The 27,454-nt window shown below is 37.8% G+C and overlaps 1 protein-coding gene and 1 pseudogene across 5 annotated transcripts in view; one reads left to right on the forward strand and one right to left on the reverse strand.

Moving 5' to 3' along the window:
• Rabgap1l (RAB GTPase activating protein 1 like) overlaps nt 1-27,454 on the reverse strand; it is a 682,536-nt gene that overhangs the window by 372,771 nt on the left and 282,311 nt on the right. The window lies entirely within an intron of this gene.
• LOC105944020 lies at nt 395-25,604 on the forward strand (annotated as a pseudogene).

Raw genomic sequence — 27,454 nt, forward strand, 5'->3', positions numbered from 1 at the left:
TAAAAAGGCTGCTCCCAGGTAAAACCCAGGGGGTAGTCATCTACATTTACCCTGTAGTTGTTTACTAGAAATAGAAGAGAGTCTTAAATTTACTCTTGGATTTAAGTCAAGGTACTATATAGAAGTTATATGAAACAGTATGGAAGTTCAACGTTACTTTGGTTGCTCAGAGGTTTTAAAGAAAATTGTATAGTTTCAGTGTGATTTTCCCCCCTTCTTTTCTAAACTGCCTCTATGTATTATCTATTACAGTATTTCAAAAAGTGAGATGTTTAATTATATACAATATAAAATATTGGTGTTTTGTATGGATTACAAGTACAACATTCTTCAATTTTGCCTGCTATTTGTTCCAACTGTTATTTAAAGAACCAAGTGTGTTTTGCATGAAAACATGAAACAAATTCCAAGGTAAGAAGACTCTTAAAAGAAAATGAAGCTTCTTAACATAGTAGTCTACAGTTGCTTTTCCACTTACTCCCCATCTCTTGTTCCCTTAAGGTCTGGTTTCTACTCCACTTTCTTCACCCAAGCATTGAAAGGAGGGAAATGAATGCCATCACTACAAAGATTCCTACCCTGTGTTTAACTGGCTTAAAATAGAGGCTGGAGGGATGGCTTAATGGTTAAGGCGGTTGCCTGCAAAGCCAAAGGACCCAGGTTCAATTCCCCAGGACCCACGTTAGCCAGATGCACAAGGGGGTGCATGCGTTTGGAGTTTGCAGTGGCTGGAGGCCCTAGTGTACCTATTCTCTCTCTTTCTCTCCCTCTTTCTCTGTCAAATAAATAAATAAAAATACTTCACTTAAAATATACAGAAATCGGGCTGGAGAGATGGCTTAGCAGTTAAGCGCTTGCCTGTGAAGCCTAAGGACCCTGGTTCGAGGCTCGGTTCCCCAGGTCCCACATTAGCCACATGCACAAGGGGGCGCATGCGTCTGGAGTTCGTTTGCAGAGGCTGGAAGCCCTGGCGCACCTATTCTCTCTCTCCCTCTATCTGTCTTTCTCTCTGTGTCTGTCATTCTCAAATAAATAAATAAATAAAAATTAAAAAAAAATATATATATACAGAAATCATAATTTAAAATACAGATAGCACAAACAGCCCATGATTCTACTTTCAGTCATGATTCCTCTTCCCCAAAGCAATTATTTTGTATTAGTAATAATTACTAGTATATCTAGATATCAATATGCTTACATTGTTATCACTTGATTTATTTTTTAAAATATTTTATTCATTCATTCATTCATTCATTTATTGGTGAGGAAGGGAGGGAAGGAGGGAGGGAGGGAGAGAGAAAGAGAGAGAGAGGCGAGTGGGGGAGAGCGCTGGGGGTGGTAGCTCATGTCTTTAATCCCAGCACTCGGGTGCAGAGGTAGGAGAACTGATATGAGTTTGAGTCCTGCCTGGGACTACAGAGTAAGTGAGACCATACCTCAAAAAAAGAGAAAGAGAAGTGGGGGATGGAAGGGGGAGAGAATGGGCATGCCAGGGCCTCTAACCACTGCAAAGGAATTCCAGATGCATGTGTCACCTTGTGCATCTGGCTTACATAAGTACTAGAGAGTCAAACCTGAGTCCTATATTTTCAGGCAAGTGCTTTAGCTGCTAAGCCATTGTCCCAGCCCTGATTCGTTATTTTTATTTGTACATAGGCTCCTGCTATGACAGATTAAGGTTAAGCTCTAATAAACAGAAGCATTCATTGTTACCACATTTTACTTCTCAAATTTGACCTCTCCCCTTTTGATTTTCCTATCACTACTTGTCACTCCCCAAACAAATCACAAACTCAAACAAATGTGTAAAATTCACTTATTGGTTGTGCTTCATCATTATTCATATGAAGAGTGCTTCTTCAAATACAATGTGTCTTTGTCACAGAACTACAAAAATCTATTCTTGTCCTATATATTTTAGATAAGGAATTTGATCTGAATAACATTAATTTTATTAACTTCAGAATAAAAATAGACAAGGTGTGAATAAATGCTAAGGTTTTAGCATTTACTTCCTATATTAATCAAAATACGATGGCACTAATATAGTTTACAAAAATAACAAAATGATTTCATATTAAAGCAGTAACTGACAACAGCTCCTCAGCCCAAAGTTTATTATTTAATCTAGCAAAGAATCATTATAAAGCATGTACCATACTTCAGATAAAAGTAAATAGTTCTAAATTTTTTATTGAAAAATAGTATTAAGAAATGATATAAAGCCACATTTCAAATGTATTTAATGGGTAAAAATAAAAATAACTACAATTTTTTGTAGGTATTAGCAATAGGGCCTTGCATGAATGCACATTATAAGAAAGCATCATTTCAATGTACCAACTGTGATGAAGTCTTTGCTTAATGTGCTACATGACCATCTAACATCAATGAGGGGAATTTCTTGAGAATCAGGGCTGTCAAAGAGACAGTGCCACTGCACAGCAGAAAACTACAGCTAGAACAATGGAATTTACATGTCTGTAGTTAATACTTGCCTGTCCTCAGTAATGTATATTTTACTTGCTATATACATTTAAATATCTATTCTTTATTGGCCAAACAATATAGTCCAAAAGCAATGTCTTTTGGTTCTAGAAAAGCATTTTGGAATCTAGAATACAGTACATTTAACATCACTGTCATAGTGGCCATTCATTTCACCAGTGACCGACATAGATCCAAATAACTAAAACTGATTTTCCTGATTAAGGCATTCTGAAGTCTCAAGTTTCCTACCCAGGTGCAATTTTAGAGCCTAAGGAAAGATGGAAGGCTCATACTGTGGTTACTATGTTCTGAAAATAAGGCTTTTCAGGACTTACAAGATGAGGCACTTGAGTTATCTTCTGTACTTCCAAGAAGGTGATGTGTTCCACTAGAGCGTAACATGTAATTTCAAGTATAGTTTTAAGCATTGACATGCTGTGTGTGCATTTATTCTCTGCTTGTTTCTATTTTAGAATAAACAGCATAAAAAACCTGCCATACACTTCAGACACGATGTGAAGTGTTAATAGTGTAAAGAATTTTAGGGGAAGCCAATAACTAGAGTAGATCCCATAAACATGAGTATTACTACCACTACCATGGTACCTGAGAATAATATCAGCTGTTAAGCTATCACTAAGAACAAAATACCAGAACACATGGGCTGGAGAGGTGGTTTAGCAGTTAAGATGCTTGCCTGTGAAGCCTAAGGACCCACCTTCGACACTCCAGATCCCACATAAGCCAGATGCACAAGGTGATGTAAGTGCACACGGTGGCACATGCGCAGAGGTGGCACATATGTCTGGAGTTCAATTTCAGTTTCTGGAGGCTCTTGCATGCCAATTCTCCCTCTTTTCCCCTCCCCCACCCCCCTGTCATAAAAAATTACAAATACTATAGAACACAAATGTTTTGTCCCAAGTGGTAATTCTTATCTCCTAGTGAACACACTTGTACCATAAGCAAATATAGTGAGAAATTCTTTGTTTTCCCAGTTAGAAATACCACTGGTTTACTGGTCATTTAATATCATTAAAAACACTTCATAATAGGGCAAGTTGTGTAAGGAATTCCTACACTATCAAAAATTCCAACAGGAGAGAAATTATCCAAGATGGAAAGTCAGGAAGTTTAATCAAATTGAAAAAGCATGCTCAGCTGTATCTATAATTATTCCAGTATCCATGAGGGGATTAAATTTTAATTTCTCCTAGGTAGAAATTACAGCTTAATTTGTTTTGGTTTCAGTGTACTGAATTTGTGTTTTTAAAGCAAGCTTACTGTGGTAGTTTGAATGTATGTCCCCAATAGACTCAGGTGTTTTATTAAAGATTGTAATTTGGATTTCCAGCCAACTGACTAGAAGAGATGTCACTGGGGATAGATCCTGGAGTCAAGCCCTAAAGTGTATTGGGAGGTGGATCTCATTTCTAGCCTAAAGGTATGCAGAGTGGTATGAGCTCTGCCTGGCTCCCCGATTGCTGCCCCTTTTGCTTGCCAGTGGTGCCAGCGGTTGGATGGTGTCTCTGTGCTTAGATCTGTGAAAGGAAGCCAGCTTCTTCCACTATAATAGAACTTCTGCTCTATCTACGAACCTCCAATAAATCCTGTTCCTCTCAGAAACTGTATCTGCTTAGAGGCTCATCCCAGCAATGTGGAGCTGACTACAACACTTACTGAACTGTAAATACCACGTATGAGACTCCTAGATTATTCTGTAACCAGAGAGATTGCATATTTCTCTATGATGTGTAGCCTTAGGTATCTTATAAATACCTCTATCTCCTGTCTCTGCTTAAAATCTAACTTGTGGGCTGGAAGATGGCTTAACAGTGAAGGCACTTGCCTGTGAAGCCTAAGGACCCAGGTTTTATTCTTCAGTTCTCAGGTCCCACATAAACCAGATGCACAAGGTGGCACATGTGTCTAGAGTTCATCTGCAGTGGCTAGAGGCCCTAGTGCACCCTCTCTGTCTGTCTCAAAATATTTTTTTTAAGTTTTTATTAGCATTTTTATTAAAAAAAAATCCCATGGTAATTCCCTCCCTCCCCACCCCCTACACTTTCCCCTTTGAAATTCCATTCTCCATCATATTACATCCCCATAACAATCATTGTACTTACATATATACAATATCAACCTATTAAGTACCCTCCTCCCTTCCTTTCTCTTCCCTTTATGTTTCCCTTTTAACTCACTGGCCTCTGCTACTAAGTATTTTCATTCCCAGGCAGATGCTTAGAGATCTAAATTGTTCTTTGACTATCACTGTAGCCATGTGGTTGTCTAGTATCTCTGAAATAAGAAATTCCTTATTAGGGGAAGAAACTTGGATAGCAGATCTTGATCCTTACAAAATATACCTACAAGCAAAAAACAAAAAAATATTCTGAATTTTAATTAGCATCAAATTTTCATCCTAACCACAATTCATAGGAAGGCATCTCACACCTGGCATTGGGGTTTTGTTTATTACACCATGGCCTCTAGGAATATGTAGAGTAACTTTGCTCAATTTTTTCTTTTAAAATATTTTATTTATTTATTTGCAATCAGAGAGATGCGCGTGAGCGCATGCGTGCACCCGCGCGCGCGCGCGCACACACACACACACACGCACACACACACACACACACTACAAATTCATCCATTAACACTTAAGTCCTAAGTATATATTTCAGAAGGAAAGGAAAAGAGTCCGAAAGGTATATTTTCATGCGGAGAATCCTGTTAAAGATAGCATTCATTACTGAAAACCAACTAAATGCCACAGATCACTTGCTAGGGATCTGTGTATGAAAAAAAAAAGTGAGATATTGAGGGAAATTCACTGCATTTGTCTAAAGTAAGGCATGTGTGCACAAAGAGTTACAGGCACTAGGCTGAGACAGGTCTTGCAAATGAGGCTCAACTGTGGTCTCAGGTTAAGAGACCATGATAATCTAGGGGAAACCAGCTACAGAAATCATCAGAGCAGGGCTGGAGAGATGGCTTAGCGGTTAAGTGCTTGCCTGTGAAGCCTAAGGACCCCAGTTTGAGGCTCGGTTCCCCAGGTCCCACGTTAGCCAGATGCACAAGGGGGAGCACGTGTCTGGAGTTCGTTTGCAGTGGCTGGAGGCCCTGGAGCGCCCATTCTCTCTCCCTCCCTGTATCTGTCTTTCTATGTCTGTTGCTCTCAAATAAATAAATAAATAATGAACACAAAATAAAAATAAAAAAGAAATCATCAGAGCAGTGCTTAAGGAAGCAGATCTAGGAATAGTGAGTGAAAGGGACTTAGAAAAGAATTATAAATTTCTACACTCTGATGAAACACCATAAGGGCCTGAACCTTAGCACTTGACATTGAGAATAGAATGGTGCAATAATTTGATGATGTTACATAAGCAAAGCGACCCTGATTGGAGATGTAAAATTTGAACATTATCAAAAGTCACAGATAGTATCATAAGCAAGGACTGTGTGTAGTGTAGGCGGGAAGGTTAGAGAGACCTGGATATGTTTCTTGACATAGAAGCTATTCAGCTGAAGATTTCATTATACTTCAAGTATGAAAATTTAAGCAATAGTTGGAAATGCAGTTTTAAGGTCTAGGAAATTGAAGTAAATAGGATAAATATATTTTAAGTATATTTTTATTTATTAAAGAGAGAAAGAGGCAACCATAGATAGAGTTAATATGGGCGTGTCAGGGGTTCTTGCGACTGCAAAGAAATTCCAGACACATGCCTCACTTTGTGCATCTGACTTTACCTGAATATTAGGAAATTGAACCCGGACCATCAGGTTTTGCAAACACGTGCTGATCATCTCTCCAGTGCCCAGAAATATGTTTCATAGTGATTACATAGTGGTAGAAATAAAGGGTTTTCAAAGAACAGAAAGAAGAGGGGGAGGGAGGGAGGGAGGGAGGGAGGGAGGGAGGGAGGGAGGGAGGGAGGGAGGGAGGGAGGGAGGGAGGAAAGGAAGAAGGGATCTAAATACAATTCATTGCAGGATGCCTGTATTGTAACTTTGAAAAATGCGGAAGGGTAAGGATTTGTCAGAGAATTTAGGAGATGCATACAATAATATAGAAATCCTTAGGTCATTATAATGCATTCTTGTACATTACCTGAGGGAGAAGGAAGAAAGAGTGGGAGTTGGAGAGCTATATATATAAATATACATAAGGGCTGGAGAGATGGCTTAGCAGTTAAGCACTTGCCTATGAAGCTTAAGGATCCCAGTTTGAGGCTTGATTCCCCAGGACCCATGTTAGCCAGATGCACAAGGGAGCACATGCATCTGGAGTTCGTTTGCAGTGGCTGGAGGCCCTGCCGCGCCCATTTTCTCTCTCTCTCTCTCTCTCTCTCTCTCTCTCTCTCTCTCTCTCTCTGCCTTTTTCTCTGTCTGTCACTTTCAAATAAATAAATAAAAATAAACAAAAAATTTAAATATACATAAAGTTGAAATGAGGAAAAACAGAAGTATAATTAACATTTTTCATTTATATGTCTTCATGTGACTAGACCATATACATTTGCTTTCTTCAGGAAGATAAAGGATGGAAGTATGACAATGTATCTTACTCATAGTACCCACGGGGATATTTTTAATTGAATACCTTTTTAGGCTAGGATTCACTCATGTAAGGCTTTAAACTAAAATAAAGGGCATTTGAGCAAAGGTATTCATCATTATTACTGAAGCCTTAATTATTGTATCCCAACACTATTACACACTAGCTATTTTTACTCAGTTTTCTAGCAAAAGATCCCCTACCTACCTATCAGGAATAGACTATACTTATCCCTATTTATCTAGTGCTCTGGACATTCAAAATTTGCCAGCAGTTTTTAAAGATAGCATAACATTGTATAACTACAACTTAATTAAATGCAAATGTGTCATTTTTTTTCATTCCTAGCAAAATGAATACAACTAAACAAGACATAAATATTTTATATAATTAAACTTATTGTTTATACACCAGAGCCACGGTTCATTAGAGACATAGAGATGTGCTTACATACTTATATCCAGGATGAGAGGAAAATATGTTTTCAAATGAAAATCTGTATCATGTGCTCAGAATTACTTCAACAGTACATTCTTAGTCTAGATATGTCTCATGGATATATTACTATGAATTATTTTTCTGAAGAACGTTGCTGCTAGCACTTCCCAGAGGAAAACATGGTTCTAAAATAGAGATCTGGGTAAAATATACAATTCCAAATGAATGCCAATTCATCAATCAAATGTCATCAGATCTTAACCACTTTTTCTCTGGCTGTGCTACTATTTAGCTACAAAACAATCAAGATTCTACCAAAGGGCACATGGCAGAAATGATGACAAACTACATTAGTAAGTAAGAAAATAACTCTGGGATTCAATAACAAAGTGAATTGTAAAATTGCATTGGTTCAGGGCAAAACAGTGTAAGACTGTGAAACAAAAGCACATAACAGAGTTACTAAATATGTATCATCAAGATGTAATGAAAACCCACTGTATTTAAAAAACCCAACATTTAAAAAGGTATTCTATGCCTCAGTGGAGGAATTTAGAAAAAGCCTAACAAGTAAATACGGGGACTAAGGCCTTGTTTCATTAAAGCAACATGCTAAATCTTCAAAATTGAAATTTTGTTTAGGTTGAAACACGCAATTCCCTTTTCGCATCCCCAATCATTTTCTATATAAATCAATCTTAATATCTAGGTCTATTAGAAGTCTACCCAGTAATAAGGGGAAATAAAGGGGAAAATTATAAAACAATCAATTTAAATAAAATCATATCAATGATTATATCTGATATATGAATATTAGATATATAATCACATATATTTAATATGTATAGAAGCAAATGCATATTTTTACATATTTACATATAGAAATATATTATTCCTGTCAGGCATGGTGGCACACGCTTTTAATCCCAGCACTCGGGAGGCAGAGGTGGAGGATCACCATGAGTTCAAGGCCACCCTGAGACTACATAGTGAATTTCAGGTCAGCCTGGGCCAGAGTGAGACCCTACCTTGAAAAACAAAAAAAAAAAAAAAGAAAGAATGAAATATATTATTACTTATCACAACAATTATATTCTAATGTTCTCTATTACTGTTTTGCAAGATTAACAAAATAATACTAAATCCATGAATTCAAAGGCATTAAAAAAATTAAACTTAAAAGTCTAAATGGCTAGTCCTCATAATGCTGCAACATGCTACATGAGCTGTGGGGGAAAATGCCCAAACACTGTAAATAAGCAGGGGATCATGGTAGATACTAAATCAATCAGCCAGACAAAAGGTACACACCTGTGCAATAGTGGCACTCAGCCTATACAGGTAATAAATGGCTCTGCGATTGAATAAGAGGCCTGATCAATGGGAAAGAACTCAGAGCTGGTACTGGGAAAAAAGTCAGAATTCTATGGAGATGATAGTTGTAGATTCTAGTGAGAAGTTCCAAAAAGAGAGCTATTTTCATCAAAATCTCTCTTAATTAACTATGCTTATCCCCTCTAACCCTTGCTACTCACTCTCCATTGGAGAATCTGTTTTCTTTTTACAAAATGCAATGAAAAACAGGAAGAACCAAAATCCATTATCATTGTTAAGAAAAGATATGACTCCCTAACAGGAGATGAACCATCTCTTCACATCAACCAGAGTTCAGGTGAAACTCAAAGAGCCTGACAACCTATGCCAGGGAGATAGAGATAAACACTGAGGACACTCAAAATGTAACAAAGCGGAAATCCAAAAGCTGTCGAGAATGAACACAAAGTAGACTTATAATACAGCAACCAAGGCTCAGGGTACATTGCAGAAGAGGAGGCAGAAAGACTGTAAGAGCCACAGGGTGGAAAGGAGTATCCAGAGGTATTGCCCCCACCACCATGACTGACTGCTACATTCATAACCCTATTGTGAATACCAGTAACCCCACTGAGAAGGGCCCTCAGTGAAATGGGGATGAGGAGGAGGGGAATGGGTCTAATACATATGATTTGTCCATACAACAAAGTTTCTAATTAAAAACATATTTAAAAATATTTTATTTATGAGAAAGAGAGAGGGAGTAGATGGGCATGGCAGGGCCTATTGCCACTGAAAACAAACTCCAAATGCATGTGTTATTTTATGCATCTGGATTTAAGTGGGTAGTGGGGACTGAAACCCAGGTTATCAGACTTTACAAGCAAGTGCTTTAACCACTGGCTCATACCCCAGCCGAATAATTTTTTAAAGTCTAAATGGTTTTATTTTTCCCAAGCATAACTTAGAATTTTTAAAATGTGAAATATATAAAACTGGCTTTGTAAGTGTGATATATGTAATATAAAAATATACATGAATCTAAAGGATTTTGGAATAAATTAAGCCTGCAAGGTAATGTGCTTTTAGGGATTTTATCTTACTTTCAATATGGTACTGCAGTAATACCTGTATAGTTAAGACCTCTAAAAAAGAAATCAGTAAGTAAAATCAATATGAAGGAGCTATTGTTACAGATACTGATACTGTAACATGTAACTCACTGGCATTAATAGATGCTCAACAAGAGATGAGGTGGCGAGTCAGATTTTTTAGTGAAGTAAATCAATAGCCAACCTACAAGTTGCTAGCATCTTTTGTTCAAATAACAAGGCTGCTGCTCTTTCTAAGAAATCCTTGTTGGACTAAGAGAGGAATAAAAGAGCAAGAGAATCTGCAAGGAGCTGCCAATGACAAGAAGGCAAAAGAGTAGGAGGGAGAAAAAGGCATAAGAAACAGGATCAGAAAGACAAGCATTAGTGCACCAGGAAGAGCTGGGGATATAAGGAGAGAAACAGAACTCATACAACACAGCAAAATAAGAAAATCAAATGGGGCAAAGAGAGGAGAAAGGGTAATATTAGAAGACAGATTTATATAAGCACAGAGGTGTAAGGCAAAAGGAAACAATCTAGTTTCCTTGTTAAGATCATACAGTCTAGGGGCTGGAGAGATGGCTCAGTGGTTAAGGCACTTGCCTGGAAAGCCTAAAGAGCTTGGTTTGATTCCCCAGAACCCAGGTGGTGCATACATCTGGAGTTTGTGAGACTGTGTTGTCTTGTGGTCATGGTGGAGGAGATATGGGTGCTGGGTCACTCGCTAAAAGCCAGGCAGCTAATTGGGCTTATCAGAGAAATTTGTTAGTCAGTCTGGTCACTATGTGTCCTGACTTGTGTCCACTGAGATTTGGTTTATGTTTTTGGCAACCACTATTGATGACACTGAATCTTACTGTAGCCTCTACTTCTAAAGTCTAGTTAATGTTCAGCATCCATGTACTGTTTACAACCTGTGACCATGACAAGCATATTAGTAATATCAGAATTTCTCTCTTCCTAGAAGGTAAGTGTCATGATTTTAAAACTATTAAAAACTCAGGATAAATTTTTACTGTCGTGTTATGGTATTGATGACAGTAAACTTGGCAGGGGCTTCAAAAAGCAGTATTTCTGATATTAAAACTATAATTACAGAGTTAACATGTAAAGAAGCCTAACTCTCTGTATATCTTATGTCCTACCTTTCCATGCTCTTAAGATGGACAGTTGGTTCAGTGGTTAAGATGCTGCTTGCAAAGCCTGAGAGCCTGGGTTCAACTCCCCAGTACCCATGTAAGGCTAGATGCACAAAAAGGCACATACAGACTGGAGTTTGTATCTAGTGGCAAGAGACCCTGACATGTCCATTCTCTCACTCTCTCCATCCCTCTCTCCTTGCAAATAAATAGAACTATTAGGGATGGAGAGATGGGTAAGTACTTAAGGTACCTTCCTGCAAAGCCTAAGGACCCAGGTTTGATTCCCCAGTACTCACATAAAGCCAGATGGACAGGTGGCACATGCATCTGGAGTTCATTTACAGAGGCAACAGGCCTTGGCGTGCCCATTCTCTCTCTTCCTCTTTTTCTCTCTCAAATAAATAAACTATTTCAAAAATAAGTAAAAACATTTAAAATAATAGTTTGCTATACAAGGACACTAGGTCTGCCATACAATGTTCTGTAGTTCACAGACTTTTGTGAGAAAAAAGCAGATAATAAGCCTTTTAAATGTTCAAATGACAACAAGGTCTGCCTGGGGCATGCAGGAGACAAAAAGAGCTTCATAGTTTAAACAACATGCAGACAAGTACCCTTAAGGATCATTTCTGCCATTTGTCCTTGGTTATCTAGAAACCAGAGTTTGACCTTTTTGTCCTTAACTCTATATTTGCCAGCACAGCAATGGAGTTACCAAATAGTTCATGTCCAGCTGCTCCACTGGGGTGTAGAGGTTTGTACTAGGACCCATGGACCAGTCATCAACATAGAGACACACGATTAAAAAGCTGATACCTGGACACATCATGGGGACTGAAAGTTGGACAAAAGCTGAACTCCTCAAAAATCTCAGTCCACTTATTTTAAAGATAAGTTATTTCCATGAAAAAGCATTATAAGCACTTAATACACCCATCATCCTTTGACAACCGCTGTTTTTGAGTACCTTTCCTTTCCATTTCCTGGGAGTTCTAATTTTTTCTGCCTTTCTTTTTAACAAATTTGCTTCCTATTTCTCAACAAATAAAACTTCTCTTTTCTAAAATCTTACCCTTCATTGTCCAGGAACTTCATTCGAGTTCATAAAACAAAGAACCCAGAGCCTTTGGCTAGGAGTGGCTTGTTACCATTGAAAGTCCTGTGCCCTAATCGGTAAGTTAAGTCCACCTAAGAGCTGAGAAGACTCTGGGGCTCTTAAAAACCCCATACTTGATATTGAGAAGTGGAGCCTTTAAGAGATGATTAGGTCCTTCATGAATGGCTTATGGCAGTTATCACTGGAGTGCGTTTGTTATGAAAGGAGTGGACTCCTGATGACAGGGCCATATCTTCCCACATGTTCTTACTCTACTGCAATGCAATACTTTTGGCCATGTTTTAACACAAGAATATCCTCAATAGATGTGGCTTCTAGATCTTGTCTTTTCCAGCTTTCAGAACCATAAGCCAAATAAATGATTGTCGATATTTTGCCCAGGTTCATAGTAAACAAGCAGGCAATATCATATAATCCTGTTGTTCTCAAACTGTTTCTTCAAAGATTGTTTTACTCCATCACTATCAGTGCCAACACTTCACTGTCTGATACCATGAAGATTCATCCCATGAAAAGAAATGTAGGTGAGTGAAAACACTAATCAATGGCTCTTCCCTCAGTACTAGAAAAGATGTTGTCACAGTCCAGCAGAAATGGCCCATGTATCACCCTAAGTCCTTTCTGCATCATAACTTAGAGTGAAGTTATATACAAAATTTCAAATTCTGTTACAAAACACAAAAATTTCTGTACTTTAAAAATTATTTTTTTTAGAAGACAAAGACTTTCATAAGTACAGTTCTGAAACTATACTCCCTTACCCAATAAAGATGTAAGGTTAAACTCAGAGTTTAAAATACTGTTTAATTTTTTTTTTAAGCAGGGTCTTATTCTAGCCGAGGTTGGCCTCAAATTCACAGTGATCCTCCTATCCTAGCATCCCTGGAACTCTGTGGATAAAAGGTATGAGTCAAAATCCCCAGCTTGTAAACATTAGTTTTGGAGCCAACAATTCTACTCCTGAGAATTTATTCTACTTCTATGTATGCCAAATGATATATGGTAAGAGTTATTAGCTGAATTCCTGTTGTAGTGACCTTCACATTGCAGGGACAAAGCATCTGACCCAACAGCAGCTGGTGGGAGGAAAGTATTTTTTGACTTACAGTTGAGGAAAAGCTTCATGATGACAGGGGAACGTGTGGCATGAACAGAGGCTAGACATCATCTCGGCCACAGCAGGTGAAAACAGCAGCAGGAAAGTGAGCTCACTGACACCAGCAAGCTAGAGGCTAACGAACCTCAAGGTCTACCTTGTCCTAGTGACACACCTCCTCTAGCAAGACTCCACCTCCCAAATTGCATTGCAGGTCAAGCATTCATAACACATGAGTTTTGGGGAAACACCTAATTCAAACCACCAGAATAACTATCTTTAAAATCACACTATTGGAATTTAGATGCCTAATAACAGAATCTGACAGTGGATAGGTGATACAAAGAATGAGATAGCTTTGCATCTCTAGATAATGAATTTAGCAAATACATGTGAAAATGTGAGGCGTTCAAGTATGTAAACTATGTATCTTTTGTTCACAGAACTGGAAACATTTGAAAAGAAAAGAAAAGATGGAAATGATTATATTCAATTATATCCTTTTCTATATCTTTGATTTTGGCTTGTGTGTGTATGTAGTATGTGGTTTGTATATGTATAGTACATGTGTGTGTGTGCAGATGCACATGCCCCATGTGCATGCATGTGGATGCCAGAGGAAATGTTAGCTGTCCTTCTCTCTCTCTCTCTCCCTCCCTCCCTTCTGCATCATTTTCTTGAGACAGAGTCTCTAACTGAACCTGAAACTGCCATTTTAATCTTTGACATTTTTCGACTGAATTTGTGAGCTAGGAAGAAGGTAAACAATAAGATTTCCTGGGCTACATCTCAGAGGGAGGCAGTTTTCCCCAAATATGCCCAGGGTACAAAGAATCATGGACTAGAGCAAAGACTAAAAGCCTTACAATCCAAGCTTCTGAGAATATATTTCAGAAGCTTCTGAGAGGCATTCAATTCTGCTTATCAGGAAGATCAGGGGAAGACAGATGAAATATACTGGAAGTAAGACTATTTCCTTAACAAAAAAATTTTTTTTACAGAAATTGAACATCTATTAGAATGCAAGATTTGGTAATAATAATAGTGATTATAGTGATGATAATAAAAATAATAAAAATTGGATATGACATCACATTTAACTTATCTGTATACACACGAAAAAATCTCCTTTACTTGTATAGGAAGTGGAACAGAGAAGAAGGGTACCAGGTATCTGCTGCACCTCCTAGGAACCTATGTCCCAGTCTAAAGGAAACAAACAGAAACACAGGAGGGAGAGTATGTCCATGTAAGGAAAATTAGTTTAAGATTCTATTCTAAAAGACAAACATTTTGGCTGTTAGGAATTTTTTTCTATTAGATGACTTAAAAAATCTTGTATTAGAGCTAGATATATGGCTTAGTAGTTAAGATGCTTGCCAGTAAAGCCATAAGACCCAGGTTCTATTCCCCAGAACCCACATAAAGCCAGATGCACAAGGTGGTGCATGTGTCTTTGGAGTCTGTTTGCAGTGGCTAGAGGCTCTGACATGCCCATTCTCTGTCTCCCTCTCAAATAAAAAATAAATAAAAATATTTTAAACATTTCACATTAATAATGAAAACAGAGGAAATAAATTAGCTTCATCAAACTTTAATCATCTAAATGGAATGGAGAAACATTGTAATAATTAAAATTCTAAAGCCAGATATTAATAGGCCAGAATTTACAGAGAATCATTTCACATTGAAAGCATGAAACCACTTGTAAATTATGACCACTCTGTAAAAATTATCTCACATAAATGGCTTTTCCTAATATAAGAACAACAAAAATAATCCATTTGAGGATAAGATGAACAGAGTGTCTAGGTCTATCAACCACTTATGTACTGCTTAAAATAGTAGCAAAACAGAACCAATTTCCTTCTTTGCCATGTTTTTATCTTACAAGAAATAGCATCTATCGGCCCAAGGGAAAAACAGTACATCAACACAAAAGCTGCCTGGCTGAAGGTGGCTGTGACTTTATCTGCAGGAGTCCATCAACAGACACACGCCTGGCCAAGCCACCAGCAGAGTATTATTTTCAAAAGTCAAGAAACAGATCAATGCCACTTTCTCTCTTAAGATATTATATGCAGCCAAGTTCTAAATATATCCTCTAAGAAATACCAGACCCCAATGATAAAAAGATACAAAAATTTATTTTTTTCTTGAAAAATAATATCTAAATATATAATGTCAACTGTCAAGAAAGATGTAAGATCAAACATAAAGCTAAAATATTGGGTCTGGAGATAAAATGTTAACTTTGAATTCTAGATAAGTTTCAAATAATTTGCACTAAACATAAAAGTAGATTCTATTATTAAAGTTTTTATTTTGTCAGATAACTTTCTCTTTCCAGGTAGCAGTCACTACTGGGGAAACTCAGAAATCACTAATGTTGAGAATAAGAGACTGTGAAGTGCTCAGATGAGATATCTTCACTGTGTACCCCAAGAATCAGGAAACACTGTGGACGAGGGAGAGAAAGAATTAAGAAGCAGAGGATACTAAGGCGTGCTTTAGAATACTTTCTCCCAGACAACAAAGTGGCCATTGCATTTACAAACTCACAACCACTCTCATTACCTACACAAGACCTGCACAATATTGGGCCAGTTGCATTCTATCTTGGATTTTGAAAGAGGGCAAAAAAATTACATCAAAATAGAAGAGGGCCTAGTTGGAAAGAAGAAACAGTTCAGTGGAAGGAGGAGATAAAGGAGGAAAAGGAAGGCAATGGGAGGGAATTCTGGTCAAATAACACTTGTATGTGTATTTTGTGCACATGTATGAAAATACTTATATACACATGTATAAATCATCAAGAAAAAAGTTTAGTGAATAGGGTATATTTTGTCTCTAAAATGATTAACTTCAATACTAGGTAGGTTGGGAAATATCTACAGATAAGCAAAACCAAGCCAGAAAAACAAGTTGTTTCAGGGCTGAAGCGATGGCCCAGTGGATAAAGCACTTTCCACATAACTCTGAATACCTCAGTTTGCATTCACAGACCCCATGTTAAACCTAAAAGCTGGGCTGGCTTTTGAATTCCCAGCATGCCTAAAATGAGAAAGGAGACAGAGAAAGAATTTTCCAAATGCTTTCAAATGGAGCAGTGAGCAACAATGAGAGAGGACTGCCTCACAGGAGGTAGAAGGTGAGGATTGACTTGAAACTTGTCCTCTGACCACCACATGCACACCATGGCATATGTATACCTCTACTTACATATAACTACAAACCAATAAATACATACATAAGTCAACACATGTATAAATACACAAATAATTTTTAAACTTGTTTTTTAAGACTCATATTGATCCCAATGGAATACATTATTTTTCACTTCATTAACCACAAAAGTTCATTATGCCATTCAGTATCTAGTCACTAGAAACACATTGTGTCAAGCCCTGAGAATACACTGACCTAGGTCCTGATCTCACAGAGTTTGTAGTCTAATGCCAATTACATAAGAAGATAATGCTGCAGACTACTAAGTCTGAGCCAAGGGCAAGCCATTATGGGAACTAGTCAGATACTCCTGAGTAGTATGGTAAAGGGGAATGGGACTGATGTTGAAGGAAACAGAAAAAAACACTCACAAAAGAACTAGCAATTAAGCCAATACCCTAAAGATCACCAGGACTTATTCAAAGAAATGGAAGAAAGCTCCAAGTAAAAGTAGTAGTATTTATATAAGAGAGAACAAGTAAGGGCAGGAAGATTATGGTACACTATGTGGAAATAGGAATATGATATATTTGAAGAATTACAGGTAATTTGGGTACTAGGAGAGTAAGTGAAAACATTCTTCATTCATCACTTCTACTTGTTCATCCACTCCATTCAACTATATGACGGTCCTGTTCAAAAATGAAAGCAGCTCTATTCTTTACAAATTATGCATGTCAAAGAAACTTAACATAGTCTACTGAAGGCTCCTTGGAAAAGTACACTATACAGAATTCCTTTGTAAAACCACGGAAAAAAAGTCTAAAAGTAAATACATTCCTTCTGTAACTTAAGAGGCTCTGGAATAATTTACTTATTGGTTTATTGTCCCAGTTTTTTCTTTTTCCACTGCTTCTGAATTTTAGGGTATGAACATTTTATAGATCTTAGTTCTGACTCCTGATATGGGTCTGGCAGAACTAAAACCAAGATATTGGTAAGGCTGCACTCCTTCTAGAGGATCTTGAGATGGATTTTCTTGATTGTGCTATGTTTTAAGGGCTGACCACCCTCCCTGCTCATGGCCCTATTCTTCTACCTATAAAGCAAAGGTTGATTGCTTCACAAATGGCATCACTCTGATCCTCCTACCTCTACCTCCCAAGTGCTAGATGGCAGGCCAGTAGCACCATTCCTAGTGGTAATCTTACTATTTTAAGCCCAACTAATTAATAATTTTAATTCCACCAATTTTGTTATTTTTTTCATTGCCATATACTGTGGAATATTCAAAAATTCCAGGGGTAAGGGCAGGGGAATCTTTACATACTCATTATTCTGCTAACCAGAATAAACTAAATAAATATGTAAAGACTATGTACACTACTAATGAACCAACAGAGATAACATCTCTTTATATACCCTATCTGCTAGGGTAAAGAAATATATACAAAATCATACTTAAGGACACATATATATCTGAAAAGTGCTAATAAGAGGAATCAGACAACTGAAGAAATGAGTACAATTTTAATTCAAAGGCTTAAAGGGTGTATGAGACATGAAAGAGATACTTAAAGCAGATCTTTCAAAAAAGGTAGGTGCTATAATAAGCAGAGCTGAATATAAAGGGATATTTCAGGTTTTCAGGAAATCAGAACAAGATAAAAGTAGAAATATTTAACAAGTGATGTTTAGGGAGAATGAAAACACCCAATGGGAACATAGTTTCTAGGAGAAAATGGTGACTATATAGCAGAGATGAAGAATAAAATACAGCAAATGTCACCGGAGTTTTAATTAGTGTCTCACTGGTGTCCTTCAAATAAGCATTCACAGTCAAGTGCTGGTGACAGGAGCTAGATTGCAACTCTGACAGAGTTGACTGGTAACAGAAAGTGTAAATGAGGCTTTTGATACATGTGCAGTGACAGGAAGCAAAATAAAATGATGTTCCAGAGGAAAGTAAGAAGAAAGGCTTGTAAGTATATGAATGAAACCCGATAGATGAGAAGAGTAAAATAGTCGATGACAAAGGCTCCAATCCTTAAGTCAATACCTAGGAGTAGAGAATATCCCAATAAAGTTGCTAACAATATCAAATGTTAATGTAGGGGTAGCATGAAAAAATTTATCTAATGTCTCACTTTATAAGTGGATTCTGGGCTATATCCATTGAAAATACTCTATCTTTATTATTAATAGGTTCACATATAGATTTCCTATGAAATTCCTGAGTCAAATTTATTAAGGCTATTAGGTAAGTTAAGAACTTTAAAAGAAAACCTCAACCAGTAATATTTCACACCCATAATTAAAAGATAAGTTCAATTCTTTCCTCAAAGTCTTATACATGGTTTCTGATGTAGGAAGGAAATACATCAACTACAAGAATTGTTAACATACTGATGTCTCTAAGTATCCCCTAAATTTCAGACAATAAAAACACATGTTTGCAGAGCACTGGAAAAAATATAATGATTAAAAAATAAGTTATTCTACCTGAATTGCAAGCCCTGGAAGCTTATTTGAATGTAAATATCTTTTTCTGAACACAATATAAACAACAATGAAATTTCTTATAGTGTAAGCAATGCTTATTCTATTCCCTTTCTTCTCCCTTACAATAATGGGATTATTTTAATTCCTCTGTTGAAGTAACTACCAGAATATGATTAAATATCTAATTGTATAATAGCACTGGACTCAGATTTCAGTCTGCTATGTGATTCAAGGTCACGCTCATCTGCTGGCATATCTCTCATGAGATATGAGACATGGCAAGAACCAACATGACCCAATTCCCAGATCCCCTGCTCTGGAGGGTATGCCTGCAGAGTGAGTAGGTCAGATCTCCCTGATCCCCTCCCACATACACCCCAGTTCCCTTGTCACACTAGGTTCCCCTGCTGCTTGTTTGGGGCTGCCTGGAACCTGCAAGATGCTATAGAAGAAGGCCCCTTGCTCCACCTTCTTAAATGAGTGGCCCTTGGGCCCCTAACTCCCAGATTCCCTGCTCCAGAGGGTACATCATAGGAGTGAGTAGGCCAGAGCTCCTGGTTGGTTCCCCACCTCCCTTCCCTAGTACTGGTATCCTTGCTGCTTGCTGCCTTGGGGGATAGAGAAGGGCTGCTCCCTGCATGTGGGTGGCAGAAGCCAGCCTTTTGCTCTGGTTTCCTGATTAGCCCCTGGGTACCCAAATCACTATTCCCCCAAGCCAGAGGAAAAGTACAGGCCACTGTGGAAGCTGGCCTTTGCCCCTGGCTCTCCAGCTTCCCAGTTCCCATTTCCCCAAGCCCTGATCCCCATGTGCTGAAGAGTATGTGCAAGTGAAGCAAGTAGACCAGAATGCCCAGTTCCCCAGGTACCTCTGATGTACTTGTATTCTCCACAATCTGCGTATCTGAAGTTATAACTCCATCATATACCAATGTGGCTCACATTTAAAACAGAACACCCACTTAAAATCCTACAAGGACAAATACTTGCCTCCCCCACAATAGAATAAAACATTTCCCCAAAATTGACCATAATGAATAAAAACCAATGAAAGCTAGAAAACTGAAAGATCCCCACCAAGGATGACTGGTCTCACAATGAAAGCCTCCAGTGAAATCCTAGAGAAATCAAAAGAAATTCAATTCCAAGATGAAAACACAATACTCAATGTAACCCTGATCAAAAGAACTGCTGAAATGGAAGTAAATCACCAAAAACCAAAAATTGCATAAATGAAATTGAGTAGAATTATCTCTTACAGGACTCAGATTTTGACACTAGGCTTAACTTAACTGAAGAAAACCTAAGAAGCCTCAAAACCGATTTTGAGAAATGAAGGTGAGTCAACAAATGGAGATTCTCATCAACCAGTTGATTAGTCTTAATGAAGACTTGATCAAATGCAAGAATAAATTCTAGGATGCATCAAAAAAATCAGACTCAAACTGAAACTGTACCATAAAAAGAGACAGCCATGATGCAAATTAACATAATAGAAAACAAAAACTAAATAGAGCTTTTAAAAATCTCTCTAGAACCCCTCACTAACAGGGTTACTTATGTGGAAGACAGAATCTCTGACATGGAAGACAAGAAGAATTGATCAGGAGGCCAAAAACTGTGCTAAGTTCAAAAAATCACGTGAACAGAATATGAGGGATACCTTAAAATTATCAAACATATGGACCATGGGTACAACAGAAGAAGAGGAAATCCAGGCTAGAGGCATAGAGAACATACTCAATAAAATTAATGAAGAAAAGTTTCCCAATCTCTCAAAAGAGAGGCCCATCTAGATACAAGAAGTTCACAGGACATCAAACAGACAGGAACAGAGAAGAAACTCTCCAAGGTGTATCACAGTTAAAACTCTTAACAATGAAAATAAATACAGAGTGCTAAAAGCAGCAAGAGAGAAACAACTCACTACATGCAAAGGCAATCCCATCAGAATTACAACAGATTTCTCAAAGGAAACCCTGAAAGCCAGAAGGGTCTGGAATGTAACACATCAAAATCTATGAAACTATGGCTTCCATCCCAAGCTACTGTACCCAGCAAAAGTATTCCTCATAATAGATGGTGAAAGGAAAAATTTCCATGAAAAGATCAAGTCTATGACTGTATGAACACAAAGCCAGACCTACAGAGAATACTTCAGGGAATACGCCACACAGATATCGATTACTACCCACAATGAGCTGTTGATGGAAGAGACCTACAAGGTTCCCAAATCAAGATACATTTCTGTCAAAGCATTTGATTATCTGCTTGAGGCAAAAGGGAAGACCCTATTGCTGAAGATACTATATGTTTCCAACACAGAGCACAGATATACCAGGCTGGAATCAGGAAGAGGGCCAGTCCCCAGACAGTTAGCCAATCTAATGCTGGAAAGTGCTACACAAGCTACTGAGAGTAAGTGGCCAACAATGGTCTGAGCAACCAGAGTTCTAAGCTACTCAGAAGTAAATACCTGACACAATGTACACCCCAGTGCAATAGTGGCACACAGCCTTGGTAGCTTTCTGATTGGCTAAAAGAACCACTCAGTGTAAAGCAACCCATATCTGGAATTGAGAACCAGATCAGAATCATATGGAGACAAAGATTATACTCTCCAGTGTCAATTCTCATTAGTCTTTGACTAAAAGAGGGGTTACATACATCAAATTCTCACTAACTAAATAATGCTTATGCCATTTAAACTATGCTGACTTCACTCTCTGTTGGAGAACCTGTTCTTCTCTTTCAGAAGGTAGTGAGACCTGAAGAGATAAACTACCCCTTGCACTTCAGCCAAGCCACAGCTGAAACCATAGAGGAATTACGAAGAAGAGCAAGAGTGCTGCTTCCATGGTAAACCTGATAATCAGTGCCAGGGTGAGGGAGACAAACCCTGAGGATTCTCAACATTTGCCAAAGCACAGATCCAAAATCTCCTAAGAGCTCATCACTGAAGTAGACTTAAAACTCACATACCACAGCTCAGGAAATTTTGTGAAAGAGGGAGTAGAAAGACTGTAAGAGTCACAAGTTGAGACATCATGCCCAGAGGTATTCCCTCCCCCTCCAAGAATAACTGTCTGCTACTCCCACAATGCATATAACCCACAACCCATAGGGAATACTTACAACCCCAATGAGAAGGGTCCCCAGTGGAATAGGGGGAGGAAAGAGGGAAAAAATGGTACCAACACATGATGGAGCCATACAAGATATGTTGATGATGATAATAATAATATGAATAATAATAAATGGTAGTTTAACAAGAAAAAAATAAAAATAATTTAAAAAATCTAACATGAGCCGGGTGCGGTGGCACATGCCCTTAATCCCAGCACTTGACAGGTAGAGGTAGGAGGATCGCCATGAGTTCAAGGCCAGCCTGAGGCTCCATAGTGAATTCCAGGTCAGCCTGGACTAGAGTGAGGCCCTACCCCGAAAAACCACACACACACACAAAATCTAACATGATCTGAAAGCTACATTGCTGAATGTGTACCTATCACTATAATATTTCCTCATAATCTTTGATAACTTCTGAAGGAGCACATACATACTTATAAAACTAAATCACAGTAAAGGCTAGTAATATTGCAAAAAATAAGAATACTGGCATAAATGGAAAACAACAGAGAAAGGCTTCAGTAACAGAACAAATAAAACAATTAGTAAGTGCTAAAATAGGCTATCTGAGAATATGTAATCAGAGGAAAATAATGACAAGAAGTGAAGAAAGCTTACAAAAATTTTGGATATCATTAAAAGGGCAAATATTTGAGTTATATGGTCTAAAAGAAACTTGACAATGCCCAAAAGAATAAAAATCTTATACAAAGAGATCATAACAGAAGACCCAAAACCTAGATAAGGATACAACTATTCAGGTAAAAGATGGTCAAAGGCCACAAGTCAGTCAGAACCCAACCAAGTTTATACCAGTTTAGATAAAATAGCCACCTATGAGAGATGAGAGGTTTCTCAAAGCAGGGGAAAAAAAATGAATGAGTGAACATGGTAGAGCCCCAATTCATCTGACAGCATGTTTTTGTTCACAGCATGAAAGAATGGGATTAGATTCACAGAACAATGGGGGAGGTCCCCACTTTAGAATATTATAGATAGTGAAGATACTCTAGGTTGAAGGAAGAAATGGGTATTCCCAGACCAAAAAACAAACAAACAAGCAAAACTGAGAGAACGTGCCACCACAAGAGTCTTTCCTATAAGAGTAATTAAGCTGAAAGAAAGAGAAACCATTGAAAAGTGAAAAGTACTAAGCTCACTTATAACATGATATGCACAGATAAGGTAAGAATGATCTAATATTGCAAATATAATATGTAAGCCATTCATGTATTTACTGTAAAGACTTAAAAAAAGCAATTAAATATAAACTACATTAAGAGACATTTAATAATGAAAGTAACATTTGGGCATTACAATTTCAAAATATGAGAAAGGATTGAGTGTAAGCACATAGCATATTTATTAGCTCTTCCATCCCATCATTTCCTATTCTTAGACTTAGCATTGAATTGTTATTATCTCAAAATAGCTTGTTACACTCAAAACAGATTTTTCTACACCTAACAGTAATCACAAAACAAATTCCATAAACACCAGAAACAAAATGCCAGAAATGAAGACATAGTATTAGAGAAAAATCACTTGACCACAATGAAAGACTGTAAGAAAGAAAAATGAATGCACCTATAATAAAACCATAAACCAAGCAACAAAGTTCAAGTAGCAAGACTTTACCAATCAAAACTAACCTTAGGGTTGGGGAGATGGTTCAGTGATTAAAGGCTTTTGCTTGGCTTGATTCAATTCCCCAGTACCTACATAAAGCCAGATTCACAAAGTGGTGCATGAATCTGGGGTTCATTTACAGAGGCAGGAGGCCTTGACATGCCCATATTTATTCATTCATTCTTGAATTTTCCCTCTCTCCCTCCCTCCCTCCCCCCCCCACCTCTCTCTCTCTAGCTAACGAATAAACAAATAATATTTTTAAAGTAACCTTAAGTACAGGTGAATTGAATTCTCCAATAAGAAGACACAGAATTTCTGAATGGATTTAAAAATCAGCATATTATTTCTACAAGAAACTCACCTTATCTCTAAAATCATACAAAGACAGAAAGTACATATTTAGGATATCCTATACAAATTAAATCCAAAAGAAAACATGACTAAGCATACAAATGCCAGATAAAAACAGACTTTAAAGTTGGAGAGATTGCTAAGTCAGTAAAGTACTTGTCATGTAAATGTAAGGACTTAAGTTAACAACAACAACAATAAAAACAGGTATGAGGGCACATGCTTGTTAACCCCTGTATGGAGGAAATGGAAAAAGGTGGAACCCTGGGGGTCACTGGACAGCCAATCTAGCCTAGTTGAGAGACTCTGTGTCAAAAAAGGAGAATGGCTCCTGAGGTTGTTCTCTGGCTTCTACAAGCACCTTCCTCTCACACATACACACTCACACACACACACTCTCACACACAAATAGTAAAAGAAAAGCTGTAAAAAGAAATAAGGAAGGTCATTATATAATGATAAAAGTGTGAGCTGGAGAGATGGCTCAGCGGTTAATGATGCTTGTCTGCAAAGCCTGGTGGCTGGGTTCAGTTCCCCAGCATACATATAAAGCCAGATGCACAAAGTGGCACATCATCTGGGGTTTGACTACAGTGGCAAGAGGCCATGGAATGCCCATTCTGCCATTTTTTTCTCTCTTTGAAAATAAATAAATAATAAAAATATAGCCAAATATAACAGAGTAGAAGAGACTTAAAAGATCCCAATTCAAGCTGCCACACCTTTAATCCCAGCACTCTGGAAGCAGAGGTAGGAGGATCGTGGTAAGACCACCCTGAGACTACATAGTAAATTCCAGACTTTGATGGGGCCTCTATGATATTTCAAATCCTAAATGGAGATGGTCAGTATTTTTTAGAAATTCTACAAGGAACTTGAAGCACATGGTGCTGATGAGTTATCAAAGACAGTATAAGGCAGTTTCTTGGTAAACCTAGATTCAGGATACAATGTTTCTTTGCAAATATATGGCCCTGAAAACTATGCCTGTATCCAAGGATTCTATTGAGCATCAGGCTGGGATGTTGAAGAGAAATTATTTTGCCTCTGTCTTTGAGAAGTATTTTCAATTCCAAGAAGAGGGCAAGGAAGGCAAGAACAGGGCAGTTCTTTTCTGTAGGGATGATGAAGCCATGTACGTTGAATCTAAAAAGACTGAGTCACATTAGTCCTCAGTACAGTTTAAAGATGAGGATGACATGGTGTTTGGGAAGGTGTTCAGGACGAAGAGTTAGCCAAACATCCCCCCGCCCCTAGGTCCTTTTTAGCCACAAGGAACCTCCTTTAGAGCTGAAAGACAAGGATGTGGCTATATCACCTTCGTGCTGTTTGCATGCCACACCACACCACACCACACCAATGCCAATGCCCAAGACAACACCATCAACCTGATCCACATGCCAGAATTACCTGCACTACCACATCAAGTGCTCTAAGACCTATAATCACACACATATGTCGGGGGGGGGAACCCTTGGACTTCCTCAAGGTGCTCAAGCATGCACACCCAGATGCTGAGAAAAAAAGAAATTAAAAAATCATAGGGAAGACATTTTCATCCTACTAACTCTTGAGAACTGAGGAGGAAGCGCTGTGGACAAAAGGCAGGAATGCTTGCTACTGGATAACCACAGCCCTTCATGTTGCACCTCTCTGGGTACTTATGGGATGATCTGTTCTGGTTCCAATTTGTCCATGTTTGGAAAATAATCTACAGAAATGAGCTATGCCTGCAAGAACTTTATAGTTTCCAGATTTTTAAAAAAAAAACACACTTGATCAATAATTCCTTTTCTTTTATATTCCCTTCCTCACTCCCCTTCCATCTCACATTCTCTTTCCAATCTGTTTCCCTTTGCCATACATTACTGGTATTGAATTTCATGTAATACAATCTGAACTTGTTTTCTTCTTTAAGCATTTAAGTTCAAAACTCCTGTATCTAAAGAAATATGGTTGAAGCTGGGTGTGATGGTGCACACCTTTAATCCTAGCACTTGGGAGGCAGAGGTAGGAGGACTGCCGTGAGTTGGAGGCCACCCTGAGACTGCATAGTGAATTCCAGGTCAGCCTGTGAGTGAGACCTTACCTCAGAAAACCAACAAATAAATAAATAGATAAATAAATATAGTTGGGGTCATTAATAAAGAAAATCTATCTTAAAAAAAAAAAAAAGAAGAAAAGGCTGAAGAGATGGCTTAGTAGTTAAGGCAACTGCAGTGGCTGGAGACCCAGCTCTCAGTCTCTCTCACTCTCACACACACAAAAAAGTTCATTCTGTTGGGCTTGCCTCAGGGGGGGAAAAAAAAAAAAAAAAGGAAACATAACCCATGCTTTCGATTGAATTAAAAAAAACAGCATTGTTATGTCTAAAAGCAATCTATAGATTCAATGTAACACAATCAAAGTACTAGAAATGTTCTTCACAAAACTATAAAAAGATGCTAAAATTCATATTTAGTAAAAGCAATCTTGCGCACAAACAACAAAGGAAAAGGAATTACGCTACCTGCCTTTAAAACAAAAGCAATTAAAACATCACAGTAGTGGTGTACATACACATGTGCACCAATGTGAAAGAACTAACACCTTAGCAGTCAACCATTCTATAATTTAAAAAAAACCTGACATTGAATTAAATACCTGGAATAAGAACTGGAACCATAAACCAAATGGAAGAAATGTAAGAGAAATGCTTTAGGGAAATAGGAATAGACAGAGGTTTTGGGGGGTTTTTTGGTATAAAACTCTGAAAGCACAAAAAAAAAAGAAATTTAAAAATAGACAAATGAGGTTTTTGTCAAACAAAAGAACTTCTGCACAGAAAAGGATACAATTAAAAGGCTGATGAGGCAAGCTAGAGATGGGTAAAAATTACTACAAACTACTTATTCCACAAGGGAATACCCAGAACATTTTAATTTAGTAGCCAAAAATAATCCCACACATAATCCAATTTAAAGTATTTTATTTAGTTAGTTTGCCAACATAAAGAAAGAGAAAAAGTAAGAGAGAATATTGGAATACCAGGGCCCTCTTACCATTACAAACAAATTCAACATCTAAGAGTCACTTTATGCATCTGGCTACTCAGGAATCAAACCCTGGCCATCAGGCTTTGCAAACAAGCACCTTTAACCACTAAGCTGTCTCTCCAGCCCCATAATACAATATAATGAGCAATTTTTTAAAGGTCAGTTTTGAAACAATTTGAAAAATTAGCAAAAGAAGAAATACAAATGTCTAATAGGTATATAAAAAAGTGTTCAATATCACTGATATGAGAAAACATCAAGCTTATAGTTAGAATGTCTACTATTGGGTCTGGAGAGATGACTCAGCAATTAAAGGCTTTGGCAAGCCAAGTCTGGCACCAGATTCAAATCTCCAGTACCCACATAAAGCAAAATACACAAA

The sequence above is a fragment of the Jaculus jaculus genome, chromosome 1, assembly GCF_020740685.1.
Source record: "Jaculus jaculus isolate mJacJac1 chromosome 1, mJacJac1.mat.Y.cur, whole genome shotgun sequence".
Classification (NCBI taxonomy): domain Eukaryota; kingdom Metazoa; phylum Chordata; class Mammalia; order Rodentia; family Dipodidae; genus Jaculus; species Jaculus jaculus.